At 36.7% G+C, this 12696-nt stretch overlaps 1 protein-coding gene and 1 pseudogene across 2 annotated transcripts in view; both read right to left on the bottom strand.

The window, feature by feature from the left end:
- The window catches only part of IL1RAPL1 (interleukin 1 receptor accessory protein like 1), a gene marked incomplete at both ends in the record, with an annotated part of 1250687 nt that overhangs the window by 146825 nt on the left and 1091166 nt on the right, over positions 1 to 12696 (bottom strand). The gene's annotated exons all lie outside the window — the stretch shown is intronic.
- Positions 5428 to 6363, bottom strand: LOC308415774 (speckle-type POZ protein-like; annotated as a pseudogene). Its single transcript has one exon. The product of its transcript is annotated as a speckle-type POZ protein-like (transcript).

The following is a 12696-nucleotide window of genomic DNA, read 5'->3' on the forward strand; positions in this document are numbered from 1 at the left end:
CAGGTAGTACACTATTCCTCAATTGAGAACTTTTTGTTTAGCTCTGTACCCCATTTTTAATAATATTGTTTGATTCTCTGGTGTCTAACTTCTTGAGTTATTTGCATACCTTGGATATTAGGCCTCTATCAGATATTGGGTTGGTAAGGATCTTTTCCCAATCTGTTGGGAGCCTTTTCCTTTTCTGGAGTGTCCTTAGCCTTACAGAACCATTGCAATCTCATTAAGTCCTATTTGCCAATCTTTGACTTTAGAGCAGGAGCCATTGGTGTTCTGTTCAGGAAATTTTCCCCTGTGCCTATGTGTTCTAAGGTTTTTCTGACTTTCTCTACCAATAATTTCAGTGTACCTAGTTTAATGTGGAGATCTTTGATCCACTTGCACTTGAGCTTTGTACAAGGAGATAAGAAAGGGTCTATTTTAATTCTTCTGCATGCTGAGTGCCAATTGAACCAACACCTTTTGTTGAATAGGCTGTTCATTTGCCATTGGATTTTTACAGTTCCTTTGTTAAAAATCAAGTGACCATATGTGTGAGGGTTCATATCTGGATCTACTATTCTATTCCACTGATCCATGTGCCTATCTCTGTACCAGTACCATGCAGTTTTTAACACAATTTCCTTGTAATACAACTTGAGGTCAGGGATGGTGATTCCCACAGATTTTTTTTGTTGTTTAATATGAACTTCACTATTCAAGTTTTTTGTAATTCCAGATGAAATTGCACATTGCTCTTTCCTACTCTATGAAGAATTGGGTTGGAATTTTGATGGGGATTGCATTGAATCAGTAGATTGCTTTGGGTAAGATGTCCATTTTTACAGTATTGATCCTTTCCATCTATGAGCGTGGGAGATCTTTCCATTTTCTGAGATCTTCCTCGATTTCCTTCTTCAGAGTTTTGAAGTTCTCATATAGTTCCTTCACTTGCTTGGTTGGAGTCATACCAAGGTATTTCATATTCTTTGTGACTATTGTGAAGGGTATCTTTTCTTTAATTGCTTTGTCTGCATGTTTGTCCTTTGAGTAGAGAAAGGCTACTGATTTTTTTGAGATAATTTTATATCCAGCCACTTTGCTGGACTTTATCAGCTGTAGAAGTTCTCTGGTGGAATTATTGGGGTCACTTATGTACACTATCATGTCATCTGCAAACAGTGATGTTTTTATTTCTTCCTTTCCAATTTGTATCCCTTTGATTTCATTTTCTGTCTTATTGCTCTGGTCAGGACTTCCAGTACTATGTTGAATAGGTAGGGAGAGAGTGTGTAGCTTTGTCTAGTCCCTGATTTTAGTGGGATTATTTCAAGTTTCTCACCATTAAGTTTAATATTGGCTATTGGTTTGCTGTATATTGTTTTTATTATATTTAGGTATGGGCCTTGGATTACTGTTCTTTCCAAGACTTTAAACATGAAAGGGTGTTGAATTCTGTCAAATGCTTTCTCAGCATCTAATGAGATGACCATGTGTATTTTATATTTGATTTTGTTTGTATGGTGGATTACATGGATGTATTTCTGTATATTAAACCATCTGTGAATCCCAGGGATGAAGCCTACTTGATCATGGTGAATGACCGTTTTGATGTGTGTATCTGGTATCTGTCTAGGAATTCATCCATTTTCTCCAGATTTTCCAACTTTGTGGAGTATATTCTTTTGTAGTAGTATCTGATGATTTCTTGAATTTTCTCAGTTTCAGTTGTTATGTCTCCACTTTCCTTTCTGATTTTGTTAATTTGGATACTCTCTCTTTGCCCTCTAGTTAGTCTGGCTAGGGGTTTATCAATCTTGTTTATTTTCTCAAAGAACCAGCTCTTGGTTTTGTTGATTCTTTCGATGGTTCTTTTTGTTTCTATTTGGTCAATTTCTGTTCTGAGTTTGATAATTTCTTGACATCTACTTCTCTTGGGTGTATCTGCTTCCTTTTGTTCTAGAGCTTTCAACTGTGCTGTCAAGTTTCTCATGTATGGTCCCTCCAGTTACTTTCTGGAACCACTCAGAGTTATGAGTTTTCCTCTCAGTACTGTTTTCTTTGCATGCCATAGGTTTGGGTATGTTGTCTTTTCATTTTCATTAAATTCTAGAAAATCCTTAATTTCTTTTTTTTTATTTCTTTTTTGACCATGCTATGGTTCAGTAGAACATTGTTTAGTTTCAATGTGTATAAGGGCTTTTTTTTTTTTTGTCTTTGTTGTTATTAAAGACCAGCCTTAGTCTATTGTGATCTGATATAGGATGCATGGGTGTATTTCAATCTTCTTATATCTATTGAGGCTTATGACCGATTATATGGTCAATTTTGGAGAAGGTGCCCTGAGTTGTTGAGAAGAAGGTGCGTTCTTTAGTTTTAGGATGAAATATTCTGTAGATGTCTATTACTTCCAATTGGTTCATAACCTCTGCTAGTTTCACTGCATCTTTGTTCAGTTTCTGTTTCAGTTATTTGTCCACTGATGAGAGTGGGGTGTTGAGGTCTCCCACTATTATTGTGTGGGGTGCAATATATTTTTTGAGTGTTAGTGGGGTTTCTCCTTTGAATACGGGTGCTCTTGTATTTGGAGCATATATGTTAAGGATTGAGTTCCTCCTGACAAATTTTTCCTGTAATGAGTAAAAAGTCTCCTTCCTTATCTTTTTTTGATAATTTTTGGTTGAAAATATATTTGATATTAGAATGGCTAGTACATCTTGTTTCTTGGTGGCATTTGCTTGGAAGTTTTTTCCCTACCTTTTACTCTGAGATAGTGTCTGTTTTTGTCTCTGAGATGAGTTTCTTGTATGCAGCAAAAGGTGGGATTCTGTTTATGTATCCAGTCTGATAGTCTATGTCTCTTTGTTGGGAAATTTAGCCCATTTATATTAACAGATATTAAGGAATAGTGGTTGCTCTTTCCTGTTATTTTTGCTTTTACAGGTAGAATTGTGTCTGTGTCTTTCTTCTTTTGGTTTTCTTGCTTAGTTACTTTCTTATTTTTACTAGGATGAAGTGTCCCTCCTTGTTTGGGTTTTCTACCTAAAACTTGTTATGCTGGGTTTGTGGTCAGATATTGTGTAAACTAATTTTGTCCTGAAATCTCTTGGTCTTTCCATTTATCGTGATTGAGAGTTTTGCTGGGCATAGCAGCTTCGGCTGACTCTTGTGTTCTCTTAGGGTCTGCATGATGTCTGCCCAGGATTTTCTAGCTTTCATAGTCTCTGCTGAGAAGTCGGGTATGATTCTGTTTGGTCTGCCTTTATTTGTTACATGTCGTTTTTCCCTTAATGCTTTTAGTATTCTTTCTTTGCTTTGGGCACTTGGCATTTTGACTATTATGTGTCGGGAATAATTTTTTTTTTTTTTTCTGGTCCACTCTATTTGGAATTCTGTAGCCTAGTTTTATGCTTAGGCTCATCTCATTCTTAACGACAGTGAAGTTCTCTTCTACGGTTTTTTGAAGATATTTGTTGTGCCTCTTAAGTGATATTCGCTTTTTTCTGTTCCTATTATTCTTAGGTTTGGTCTTCTCATTGTGTCCTGGATCTCCTGCACATTTTGGGTGAGGAGCTTTTTGGCTTTTGCATCTTCTCTGACTGTTTTGTCTATGTTTTCAATGTTGTTTTCAGCCCCTGAGATTCTCTCTTTCATTTCTTGTAGTCTGTGTGAGATGCTTGCATCTGTGACTCCTGATTTATTTATTTATTTATTTATTTATTTATTTATTTATTTGGTTTTCTACCTCCAGGCTTGTCTCTTTTAGTGTTTTCTTTATTGTTTCCATTTTCATTTTAAGTTCCTTCTTCGATTCCTCCATCTCTTTGTTTCTGTTTTCCTGTAGTTCTTTGATTTCTTTGACTGATTTTCGTGTTTCCTCTTTTAAAGCTCCTGTTTCTTTATGGCTTTACTCCCATTTTTGTTTAAGATCTCCATCATCATCTTGAGGTATGATTTCATGTCTGAGTCTTCTTTTTCTGTGGTGTTTGGCATTTTACTGCTTGCTGTGATGGGAGAGCTGGGTTCTGATGTTGCCAGGTTGTCTTGGTTTCCATTGCATAAGTTCTTTTGCTTTCCTCTTGCCATTTTCTTGACTGTGACTAAATGTTGGCTTGTTGTCAGTGATTGGTTCCCATATCTCCCGTGTACCTGAACTTTGTCCCTGGATCTCTGCTGTTTTAGATGCTAAATGGCTTGAGCATTTGATATATATGCAAGGCCCTTCTGAGTGGACCAAAATCTCTTTGGCAGAGTTCCTGCTACCCAGACTAACTGGAGTGCCACACCTACCCTGAGCTAGGCCTGGCCCTCTCTGTGCGCTGGCTACTCACAGTGCAGTCTTGCCAGGCCTGTGTCCCTGGGTCTCTGCTGTTCTCGGTGACAAATGGCCTGAGGGTTTTGTTAACACATGATTCCTTTCTGGGCATATATCAAGTCCCTATTCCAGGGTTCTTTCTCCCTGAACCAATGCGGGGGTGCTTTCTGCACACTCAGCCCAGACCTCTCTGAGTCTTGACCCCACATAGTACAGACTCTCCAGGCTTGTGTTCCTGGATCTCTGCTGTTCCAGGTGGCAAATGGATTGAGTGTTTGGTCTGCACGCAAGATCTTTCTGGGTTGACCTGATTCTCTAGGGCAGAGTTCCTGCTCCCCTGGAACAACGGGGGCCCACACCTATCACATGCTAGACCTAGCCCTCTCTGCACCCCGGCTACTCACAGTGCAGTCTTGCCAGGCCTGTGTCCCTGGATCTATAACTATATACTTAAAACATTATTAATATTTTGAGCTCTTTTGATACTTGTATGGTAGTGAGTTTTCACAAATATCTACAGCTGGAAGGACTAAAATTTTGCTTTTTTCAACATAAATACTACTGGAATCCACACACTGATTTTCAAAAAAATATTTCTTCTTTCTTTATTTCATCTTTTAAAACCAAATGTATTGTTTCTGATTCCCTCCCCCCTTGTGCTCCAGGCACCTGACAGTTTGTTCTGCTCAGTAAGATGTTGATTGCTCCGAAGTACCACTGATGGGGTGTGCTTGGGGCCAGCACCTAAAATGAATCCCAGTATCAAAATTGGCCAGGCCAAAGGGTACATGGTGACAGAGCAACAGAATTTCATTAGGTTGAGTGACCCAAGTCCTGGGCCCTTCCATCCCCCAGTTTCCTTAGGTTATTTAGTGCTGTTTCAAAGTCTGGGTCATGGTGCAGTCTTTCCCTTAACACAAAGTAAAAGCTCCACAGATTGCACTGTCAACCTAGTAGTTAGTGGCAGCAACAGTGGCTACTGCTTCTGGAAAATAAATGGAGTCTCCAAACTGGTAGGATCTTAGGATTGCTTCAGCTATTTGGTAGTGGGGAGGCAAGAAAGGGCATTGTGCTTAAGTCAGAGAGTGATATACTTCTGTTACTAAGTGGGGATGTGGCACCATCATTGACTTTCACCCAGAGGTCTCCAAGACATCTGAAGCATGATAGTTGCTGAAATCTATTGCCTGAGTTTTCAGCTGATCTGTACTGTGAAGGTCATCCAGGATGAGAATCTTCACCGCATTCTCCACAGAGAAGTTACTGAAGAGGGTATCATTGCACATTATCTTCAAAAGCTCACAACATACTTATCAGCAGCTGCCAGCAAATAATTAGCCATTTTGTCAAGGTTTGGTACCGTCCCCGTGTAGATGAAGCACATCATTTCCTTAAAAACTTCAGGTTATACATCATTAATTTAAATCCAATTCTTTCTGCTCTCCTCCATTTCCTGTTCAAATGTGGCACTGAAAACTGGAGACCGAGCTACTAAGATAGTCTTGTGAGCCTGGAACTCCTAGCAAGGCACACAGGCAGGTGTCTGGGAACAGGAAATTCTCCTACAGACCTCCTAACTCATCTGTGAACTGGCATTCCAGAACCTTTACCACATTCATAGTGTTCTGCCCAGAAATGTTGGCACACTGACCTCACAGAAGAGGGCAAGCTTGGCCTTGTCCAAGAGAAAATATCTATGGATGGATTTTTTGAATCCCCAGTTCTTGCATGAACTTATAACCTCGCTAACTCTCCATAGCTTTGGTTTCTTCTCCCTTGGCATTCAGGATGGAGAATTTGAACTTTGTCCTAACTTCACTCTTTGGACAGTAGACCAACAACAGGTAAAGTGACAGGTAATCTTTGCATTCTTCATCTAGCCCTTTTGGGATTACTTACAAACACCATTTCAGTTTATCATTGGCTCCTAATGAAAAAGTTGAAATTTTTATGACTTCACCCATTTCTATCCTGTAAAAACTAAAGTTATTGATGGTTCACATGTAGGAGAAATTCACTACTTTGATCTGTGTATAGCACCAGTTCTCAGCAACAGAACCACTCGACATTTCTGCTAGAGGTTGAGGACTTGGAATACTTAACACTGCCAGTTTAAAGGTTAAGCAGGTCTCCAAATTCAGGGGGCACAGATTTCTTTCCTTTGTTTGTGTGTGTGGCTTTTTATTTGTTTTCACCCTGAGAACAGTGGCAACAGCTGTTGGTCCCTGTCCCCCTACACTTGCTTCATAGTTCCCTCAACATCTGGGACCTGCAGGACTGCCAATATACAAATACACTTTTGGAAAACTCATGCAAGTGCACACACAATGGGAAGTGGCACTAATAGGAGGTCTGGCCTTATTTTGAGATTTCAAATATATACTCTTGTCTAGCCTGTGTGATCTAGACCCTCCCCTGGTTGCCTGTGGAAGAGTCTCCTGCTACTGCCTTCAGAACAAGATGTAGAATTCTTGGCTTCTCCAGCACCAAATTTGCCTATATAATGCCCTGTTTCTGACCATGAGGATAAAGGACTGAACCTCTGACACTGTAAGCCAGGCCCAATTAAATGCATGCCTTCATAAGTGCCTTGGTCATGGTATCTCTTCACAGTAATAAAACCCAGACTAAGACAAAAGATGAATCCATAAAATTTAAAATGATTCCCTTAACATTTTTACAATACAACGATTATTGTGTTTAAACAACTTATTTAGCATGGAAACAGAATTTAGGTGAAGGTAACATAATAAATTAATATCATATTCAAGATATGCAAATAGATTGAAGATTTAATTTCTCTCCTAGAATGTCATGTTTTTAAACAAATAAAAATATTAATTATTTTAATATGGTTAAACTTCTATAATTATTAATCATTATTACCTTTTAAACTGTCAAACTATGTATGACTTTAAATTAAGTAAATTTAACAACTTTATATTTAGGAAAAAGCTTTTGTTATTAACAGTGATCAGCCAATGTTGTGGCATTCATGTAGATATTATGATTCAACATTAGCAAATTCATGGATGATAACAGACTGAACCTCTGAAACTGTAAACCAGACCCCTTTAAATAGAAGCCTTTATGATAGTTGCTTTGGTCAAGGTGAATGATTTTATGTAAATATTTTATATTTTAAAATAACAAAACATCCACTTATCAGTGAGTGCATTCCATGTGTGTTCTTTTGTGACTCAGGATGATAGTATCTAGTTCCATCCCTTTGCCTAGGAATTTCCTGAAGTCATTGATTTAATAGCTGAATAATATTCCATTATGTAAATGTACCACATTTTCTGCATCTATTTCTCTGTTAAAGGTCATCTGGGTTCTTTCTAGCTTCTGGCTATTATCAACAAGGTTGCTATGAATGTGGTGGAACATGTGTCCTTCCTTGTTAGATCTTGGAGCATTTTTGAGGTATATGCCAGGAGTAGAATATTTGGGTCTCAGGTAATACTATGTTCAATTTTCTAAGAAAATACCAGACGGATTTCCAGAATGATTGTACCAGCTTACAATCCCACCAACAGCGGAGGAGTGTTCCTCTTTCTCCACATCCTCACCAGCATCTTTTGTCATCTTAGTTTCTGATCTTAGCCATTCTGACTGGTGTGAGGTGGGATATCAGGCTTGTTTTGATTTGCATTTCCCTGATGACTAGAGATGTTGAGCATTTTTTAGGTGCTTCTCAGCCATTGTTCAGTTGATAATTCTTTGCTTAGTTTTGTACCCCAAGTTCTGAATACCCAAGAGACAACTCACAGACCTTATGAAGCTCAAAAAGAAGGTGGGCAAAAATGGAGATGCTTCAATCCTTTTTAGAAGAGAAAACAAAACAATCACAGGAGGAAATACAAGGTCAAACAGAGGAACAGGAATTGAAGAAAAGATCATTCACAGGCTGCCTTACATGGGGATCCACTCCATATGCAGCCTCAAAAACCAAGCATTATTACTGAAGTCAAGAAGTATTTAATGGCAGGAACCAGATAGAGATGCCTTCTCAGGGGTTCTGCCAGAGTCATACAGTTGCAGCTGAGCATGCTTGTAGCTAACCAGGGTACTGAACATGGGGACTCCAATGAAGGTGCTAAAGAAAAGACTGAAGGAGCTGAAAGGTGTTGAAACCTCATGGGAAGAATGACATTATCAACCAACCAAACCCTTCACAACCACCATGAACTAAAACACCAACCATTGAGCACACATTGAGAGACCTATGGATCCAGGTGCATATGTAGCTGAAGATAGCAGTGTCTGGCATCAATGTGAGACAAGGCCTTTGGTCCAGGGTGGAGCAATTTCCTAATGTAGGGAAATGCCAAAGCAGTGAGGAGGAGAGGGTGATTTGGAGTGAATGCAACTTTGTGAAGACAAGTGGAGGGAGAAGGGAGATGGATGTATGGTGGGGAAAGGTATAACATTTCAAATGTAAATACAGAGAGTATCTAATAAAAACAATAAAAATATAAAAACATAAGTGTACATGTAGAGGTAATTATCCTATTAACACTTCTATTATGCTTTAAAATATGTTTATTGGTAGCATTTAATCCATTTGAATTAATCAGTTTAGGGAAATAAATAAAACTAGGGCACAACCTTTCCTAGCATAGAATCTTCTTTCTGGTAAGAAAGGATTGTTTCAATTATAAAAACAAAATCATAATCCTTCAATCTCAAGAAACCGTAAGGTAAAATAATCAATTATTTGCTTTACAAGAAAATAAATTACAAAAATCATTTACAAATTGTATATATACCCAGATGTTCAAAATTTAAAATATATAGATACTAAACTGTATATATATACAGTATATATACATATGTGTGTGTGTGTGTGTGTGTGTGTGTGTGTTTATTTTAGTGATATATTTTGAGAAAACCAGGATTACTTTTAAAATCATGTCACCTTGTTCCTTATTAACATATTCATGCTAAACATTTTCACTCTTTCTATTGTTGATCAAAAATGGTCATTCTACTATTATTGATCTTAATGAAAATCCCTTGCCTTAATCAATGATTACCAATGCTCTGTTGGATTTTTGTTTGTTTGTTTGTTTGTTTAGTTTGGTTTGGTTTGGTTGAAAAACTCAACAAAAATAAAAGAGGTTTTATCAGTCGTGTATGAATAAGTGTATATATTTATAGTGTTCTATACTATTTCAATGACCTATAAGTAATACTTTAGAGAAATAAGGAAATTGTAAATTTCACACAATAAATATAATGAGCCCAGTATTCTTGGAATTTTTAAGAATCTTCATTTATGTAATTTTCAGGTCAAGGTATTCTATTTACTGGTCAATCTGAACTATGCAGACTAAAAGCTAGTGCTGCAGTGGAGCCAAAGGAGTGGACCAATGGATCAATGAGAAAAAGAAATAGGTGCACTTGAAGATGATGGAGCCTCATCTCCTCTATTATTTATAATGGCCTGATTACAAATTAAAGATGTGAACATCTGTGCATTAATATCAGAGCAAGCTTTTAAAGACAATGAGGTCAAACTAGAATTCAATTTAAGGTCTCTTTTAATTATTTGATTAAAATGTCAAGCTGACTTGAAAACATCTTAGCCTCTTCAGTGACCATAATCAATACTTTGGAAACTGACCCATTATGATCTCATCTAGTCTGAACACTGATGCAATGGATGGGCTGTATTAGAACAGATTTTCCCTGATTAATTAAGATGTTACAAGGAAATAAAAGAAGAGGTAAAGAAATGATTCAACAACTTTTTTTTCTCATTGAAATACTTTATATAAATATTCTTGTATTGTTTTAAGAAATAAAGCTCTTTATAGAAGCTCTTTTATTGCCAAATTGATACATATTTATGATCAGTACATTGGAAATTGAACCATTAAGCTAGACTAATCTGCAAGAATTTAGGCTGACATGAAATTATTTACGAAGAAAGAGATGTTGATATCAAACAGATGACAAAAGAAAAAACAGGTCAGTTGAAAGACATGCTGTAATGAGGTTATTGTCTATTAAAATACCTGCTTTGCATTAATCAACATGCTAATTGTAACAAAGAAACTTGTATAAGCCACTAAATGGCAGAGCTAGAATGCTTCAAAAGTATGTCAGTCTGAGGTGGGCATCTCTTCCTAAAATTTAGTGCTTTCAACTAGTGTTGGTCTGAGCTCAACTCATCACTAACAAGTGATGGGCACTAAGAGATCAGTCAATTCTGGTTCCTGTGTTTAGACCAGGGTCATAGAGGTCTACTTAGGTGTAAGGTCATGGGTACAAGAAAATATAAGAAAGGAAAGTGAAAACTGTTTCTTGGAGCATATGATCTATAACTCCAGTATGAGAGTAATATGTAGTAATCAATAATTCTGAAAATGTTAAAAATGTTCAGAGTAGGTGAATGAAGAGAGAATGATATTGCAGGAAGAGAGAACACTGCCAGTTCCTAAGAAGAGATGCCCTGTACACTTCAACAACAAAGAGAGCCTGAAATCATATGGGGCAGGGTGAACATTGTGGAGACAACACAGGAGACACACACACACACACACACACACACACACATATATACATATACATATACACATATATATAATACTTCGCATATATGTGTTTTTATTAGACATGAAGGACCCTGGCATTAGGCAAATATTCTACTTCATGCAGCATGTACCTTTGGATATTTTCTGTGCTCAATCATAATGATTCAGAATCACATGGAATCACCCTGTCTCTGATGCAGAACAGAAATTTTGTTACAAAACATTTCAAATGTGTTTAGTGCTGCCAAGGCTGGAGAAAGAACTCTGAAGTCTCAAATGCATATTGAGCATTTGAGGGAACCCCATTACCTTGGCTGTGATGATCCTTAAACCTTAAGACCTACTCTATCTAATCTTGTCTTGCAATGCTGCCTTGGACTATTTTAAAATTGGCCTCAACATACATAGAGTGGGTGTTTAGATGCCCTTCATCTAAAGTCAAATTAGACAATATAGTTAAGTAAAGTCAGGTATTTTCATTGTGGCATAATGACTGGACTGAGGCACTGAAGTCTAGGGTGGGGAAAGGCCTTGTCATTGTCAGACATGAATTAAGACTTTTCTATTGGTTCAATATTTCAAAGCCCATATTTGTTTTATGAACCAGCTGGTCCAAATATAATTCTTTGTGTAGGACCTACAGGCCACATTTGTTTGAATGCAAGATGAGAGTTGTGTTTCTTCGGGGTGGGGGAGCATAATAGTGTTCATAGGAATGGAGATAAACCAAAGTAGGTAATAGTAGCTAAAACATTCTACTATTTTTGTTGTCTTATTTAGTGGAGGTGAAGTATTATTAGAAACAATTGTCTAAAACAATAGCAAGAAGAAAATGGTTTATGTGGTTATAAGTACATAAGAAGAACATCTGAACTACGTTACTTTTACGTCTATTATACACACATACATATGTGTGTGTATTTCATGTCAATGCAGATTAATGAATAACAAATACCTATTTTTGGTGCACTTGATGAAAATACTGTCTTAAAGTATTTGAAGATATTTAGGTATTCTTTGTAGAAGTAGTGCATGTCCTGTAATATATCCAATCTTCCTTTTATCCTTGTTGCTTTATCAAGTGGATAGCTGACAGATTCCTAAGCATTATAGTGATAGTTTTACATTAGTTATACTTTTTATTCCAGTAAGGATTCATTCAATATCTTTAAAATGAAATATTATAATCAATAGAATTTAGAAGAATAAACTTTATAAAGTCAATAAAAGAAAAAGGGTGTCAGTATCTGTTATCCCTAGTATCAGACAATTTTCTCATTGATTTATACATAGTAATTTAAGTTTCTAAAATAATATTAAAACTGGGACTGAGTATCATGCATTTTCTTATGTATGTATATTTGTATGTATGTATATATACACATATATATATACACACACACATATATGTATATATATAGTCAATTATTGTGGTAACAGTCTCTGATTTATTTATGTTTTGGTATCATAGTTTCTGTTTTGTTTGTCTTTTTATATACTAAGATTTGTCTTGGAAGTAACCAATGAACTAGCAGCATAGTCACCAAAGTTTCTTGTTCATTTAAATTGAGTGTCTCTTTCTGAATTTGGAAGCCCTACTCATATTACCATTTGAAAATTCCAGTTAAAAATTTAAAAAGAATTATTGGAGCCAAAAAGCACTACTCTAGCGGAAGCAGCAGAGAAGTCTAAACACATCCAAGCTGTACACTTCCTAATGCTAAAGTATACATCTGTTGAGATCTGATGAGCATGGACTAACACAGAAATTCCACTACAGACTTAAAAGTCTTCTTACCAAATCATAATCGTAACAAACTATTATTATTTTAATGCACTAAAGATGGTCAAATGATAAAA

The sequence above is a fragment of the Micromys minutus genome (assembly GCF_963924665.1).
Source record: "Micromys minutus genome assembly, chromosome: X".
Taxonomy (NCBI): domain Eukaryota; kingdom Metazoa; phylum Chordata; class Mammalia; order Rodentia; family Muridae; genus Micromys; species Micromys minutus.